This window comes from Montipora capricornis, chromosome 5, assembly GCF_036669925.1.
Source record: "Montipora capricornis isolate CH-2021 chromosome 5, ASM3666992v2, whole genome shotgun sequence".
NCBI classification, from domain to species: Eukaryota; Metazoa; Cnidaria; class Anthozoa; order Scleractinia; family Acroporidae; genus Montipora; species Montipora capricornis.
Genome location: NC_090887.1, coordinates 24,224,313 through 24,229,312, shown reverse-complemented (window position 1 = coordinate 24,229,312; position 5,000 = coordinate 24,224,313). Strand labels below are relative to the sequence as shown.

Sequence of the window (5,000 nt, the reverse complement as noted above, 5' to 3'; positions counted from 1 at the left end):
TAACGTGCTCGTTGTACTCGATTTCAACGATAACGTGCACGTCATTTTTGACGTGCTCGTTGTCCTCGATTTTAACGATAACGTGCACGTCATTTTTGACGTGCTCGTTGTACTCGATTTTAACGATAACGTGCTCGATGTTTTTGACGTGCTCGTTGTACTCGTTTTCGAGAGCTGTCCTCAGAAGTCAGCAATGATCCCAACGAATTAGTGTTCTCACAATTTTGATCAACATCAGCCTCAACTTTTATAGACCGAATTGAAACATTACAAATGTGCAGATGTTTGGGATGCTTATTGCCCTAGTCATACAAACATCTGTAAGTTTTTCATTTTTTCAACTTTTCAGCTAATATAACACCTAATACGCTGAAACTTTCCAGAGCTACTAATGTAAAGTTGCTCTTTCTATTTCTGGTATCCATTTTTCATTCATTTTAATTTTAACTCGTTCAAATCCGTTGCCGCCATTTTGGAGAAGGGTCTATTACATCCCTTTCATAAGTTTTGCTTACGAATACACATACATACTGCATGCTACAATCTGAGACTTTTTTACAGCTGAATTGTCACCAAACAAGTAATAAAGAAGGTGTTTTCAGATTCATTCGTTACGTTAATTGACCGTAAATAAACGCAATGAACCCTTTATGCCGCGTACGCCGTCCGTATACACTCCAGTACTGTTTGTTGAGTTTCTTTCCTTGCCGAAACGAAGTTGGGGGATAGAGAGCAGCACAACTTTGTCGTAAAACAATTGCCTTCAAACGCGCAGCGGGTGCAAATGAACTCTCTTCTGCCTTTTCTGAAGAAAGTGAGTAGTGGGGCAATGAGACCGCCCTTAAGTCTAAGCATTTGATGCGTTTAGGGCCTCCTAGCCACAATTGTAGGAAATAAATCAGAAAATAATAAATACCAATCAATTGATGTTTTCGAGGATACTACGATCTTCGATCGACACGATCGCCAACACGATCTGACGATCGACACGATCTCCGACACGATCTGATGATCATCACGATCAACACTATCGTATATCGTTAAGAAACGATGAAAACGAGTGCGTTGTTGACAACGAGCGCGATGTTTCGAAAGATCGTGACAACCAGCTTGTTGTACGATTGAATCGATAGAACGAGGACGTTTATTTTAACGTGCTCGTTGTACTCGATTTTAACGATAACGTGCACGTCATTTTTGACGTGCTCGTTGTACTGGATTTTAACGATATCGTCCTCGATGTTTTTGACGTGCTCGTTATACTCGTTTTCGAGAGCTGTCCCCAGAAGTCAGCAATGATCCAAATAAAAAATAAACGACCTCGTTCTATCGATTCAATCGTACAACAAGCTGGTTGTCACGATCTTTCGAAACATCGCACTCGTTGTCAATAACGCACTCGTTTTCATCGTTTCTTTTCATATCGTTAACGATCTACGATAGTGACGATTTCCAAAGACCAACAACATCGTGTCGATCGTGTTGCTCGTCAGATCGTGTCGGAGATCGTGTCGATCGAAGATCGTATTATCCTCGCAAAAAATCGGTGGTTTGGTATTTATTATTTTCTGATTTATCTGCTAAAATTGTTGCTAGGAGGCCTCAACATATCAGAAGTTAAATTTGCACCCAATACTTAAAACAGCCTCTTTATTACTTGTTTGGTGACAATTCAGCTATAAAAAAGTCTCAGATTGTAGCATGTAGTATGTATGTGTATTCGTAAGCAAAACTAATGAAAGGGATGAGGGACGAAAGTTACAAGTAAGAATATAGAAAGAGCAACTTTACATTAGTAACCCTGCAAAGTTTCAGCGTATTAGGTGTTATATCAGCTGAAAGTTGAAAAATGAAAAATTTACAGTTGTGTGTATTACTAGGGAAATTGGCCGTACCACTAAGCATCAAAACATCTGCACATTTGTAATGTTTCAACTTACATTTTCTCAGCTGTTATTACACCTGATGTGCCGAAATTTTGCAGGGGTACTAAAGTAAAGGTGCTTTTTTATCAGTTTTTAATTTTAATTTAAATTTCCGCCGCCATTTAGGAGCTGGCAAGACGAAATTTTGCGGCTGAGGCTGAAAATTATGTTTCACCTTTGTGATTTTAGCCTAAAACCTCTTATTTAAAGTTGTGTGGCTTTATAAGTTCGAGTATACAGTTTTCATGCAATAAGAAAGCCACATTGCTAACGTTAAAAGAAATTTCTTTACTTATTTGGGTCAATATATTTTCTTCTTGTACTACAGTTTTACATTGCTTTTTCCTTTATTTGTCCTAGTCACAAAAGCAAAAAGAAAATGGGCAAAATAAAGGCGTTCCTAACTGACACTTCTTTATTTAAGTGCTAATTAGACTCATACGCCTCGTTTGAATGAATCAAATACAAAAGAAATGTTGCTTGAGAGTGAGGCTGGTGAGTCTAATTGGCACCTGACTTTTTTTGTTTCTCTACAATAACAATTAAGAAGATGTAGCAACCTTTCGTTTTTGTTGTCTAATGCCAAGGCAAAATCCTATTTCGATCTACATTAAACTGGGGGTGGTTGTAATATCGTGAAAGAACGTGAAGAAAATTGTTAAAAACATCGTTCTCTCCTCTCCAATCTCGCCACATATGCTCATTGAGAAATGATTGCAAATCGTATGCCTTACGCCCTTTTTCATTTTTTGTATTTCAATCTTGCCCAAGCTGATTCAACTTCCTGTGTATGCACGCCAGTGACAGGATCCACAAAATTAGCGGCATGCACCACAACCCGGTGGGTTTGAACGTTTGGTGCATGAGCTGGCATGTTGAAGTATGCCCCCCAGTCATCACTGTGGACTTCTGTACCAGGCAGCAAAACCCTCTGCAAGATGGGCATCAACGTAGCTCGATCTCTACGATCGACAACCTCGAAATACCCTCGCGCTGGGGAAGGGGCAGTGGAAATCACGCCAAAAACCCAGTTCTCTCTTATGGCTCTTCTTCCTCGGTTTGCCTGAAAATACAGAAATAAATTATTTATTAATATAATAAGGAATCTTGCTTAAATGTATCCTCTCTCCCACAATGTTAGGAGTGGGTTGTATGCCACTTTATATCCCTGCGTTCATACACCGAAAAAACTGGCATTTGCTAACCCAATTGTATTCTAAAGCTTTAATAATCTGTAGTTTATGTTCTGAGACAACCACTAGTGGAGTTTTTTCCTAAACGCAGTATGCTGCTTAGTAATATCACTACTGAGATTTCCATCACTTCATGTTTAAAAAATAGGCCATCCCCTTTATCGACCCAAGCTTTTGGCCTTAAAACAAAAACAAACTAACGACATAGTTAAAGCACTTTCATGTCCATAGGATTTTCGGTGGTTGATCCTTTAATTCCCCCATGTTGTCTTAAAGTTTTGAACAACATCATCCAACTTGTCCACCGTATTGATTTTGGGTTCACGTCTTGTAGTTTTCCAAGCTCCACAGCAATGATGCTACGGAACCAGGCCTCCGATTTCGAGACTACTTGTGAATTTTTTTTTAGATTTCTTAATTTTTTTTCAATCCGACCGACCTACCCAATATCAGAAAACGCAATCGACGCTAAGCGAAAAGAAAAAGGGGATGGCCTTACTGACAACGATCTAATTGACTTTAGAGACATTGTTCCCAGTAGACATGTATTGTTAAAATGCGAATTCCGTTGTTTTCTACGCTTCTTTACCAATCTCTATACATCATAAAATATCACCTTCGGTTTGTGGTTGAATTTGCTTTCGTCCACTTTTGCTACGAAAGGAGCCCCGAAAGGAACAATCGGGCGCTGCTGGAGATCCCATGAAACAACATCTCTTGCTGATTGACACATCCTCGATATTTGACTGGGATTAATCTCCAGCATGCGTGCTGCGTTAGCTTGCTTCTCGTCACTTGACCATAAGTAAAAAAAGATCAAGATTTTCCCCATCGGTAATCTCGGGAAATCCGCGAACATGGAATTGCACCTAAAACTTCTTCTCTTCCTGCATCCGCTACACCGCCTAGAAAATAAAGGTTTTTACGAGGTATCTGTTAAAAAAGGAGTACCCAGGCTAATTCATGATCATGTTAACGTTTTGCTGTTTTGCTTTAGTATTTCAATTTAGAGCGCAGTTTAAACTCTCGCCAGTTATGGGAGGAACGGAAAGCAAAAACCTCAAGTATTAAACCCAACACTTCTGAAAAATCCATTCCCAGACTATTCCAGATCAACTTTTGGCTTCTATGTTGGTGGCTCCTCCTCCTCCTGTAATGAAATGTTTTAAAGTTCATATAGGATTTCATAGAGTCGACAGCAACTGTGGAATTGCACACATTTTAGGTATCCTACTGATGAACAGTTGCAGCATTCAGATATTCACTAACGTTGGAAGCTGGGCATTTTGGGTTTTAATTGTCCCGTGAGGAATGAATCAATGAATCAATGATGAAATTGCTCTCATAACTGCGAAGATCATAGCTTCACTTGATAAATCTACCTATCATGATGTTTTTTTCTTGAATCAATCGTCCGCACTATTTCGTTGCGTTTTGTTTAATTGGTTATTTCCTTTAACTTTTTAATTTATCAATTATACTTCGGAATAGGCCTCTCGAGTTACTTTAATTAGCTATGGCTAAGGTTTGACCAGAACACGTACCACTGATAGCCATCGATGTGATCGCCATTCCGGGCAGTAAGAACCATGTCTTGGTTGCAATCTCCACAACGCAGCGGGTTTGGTAGCAACCCTCGTCTCTGCAACCAAGTTATCATCTCTCTCACCTCGCCGTTTGCCAGTGCTGTAATTTGAAGTAAATTCATCTCCTTTGAATACTAATAGATTTTCGAAATGATGCTCGTTGCACCACTTCCCTCAAATTGTCGTAGTGTAGGACAGAAGGTGATGCACTGGCTATTGTCAAACGGCTGGGCTGTCCCCGTCAACTCTGACACCTTTGATTATCACACGTGTGATCGTTTGCGATTAATTATCAC

General features: G+C 39.6%; 1 long non-coding RNA gene and 1 pseudogene across 1 annotated transcript in view; one reads left to right on the top strand and one right to left on the bottom strand.

Annotated features, from left to right (window-relative positions):
- The window catches only part of LOC138049984 (uncharacterized), a 326,256-nt gene that overhangs the window by 86,150 nt on the left and 235,106 nt on the right, over positions 1–5,000 (top strand). The window lies entirely within an intron of this gene.
- LOC138050112 (uncharacterized) lies at positions 2,502–3,950 on the bottom strand (annotated as a pseudogene).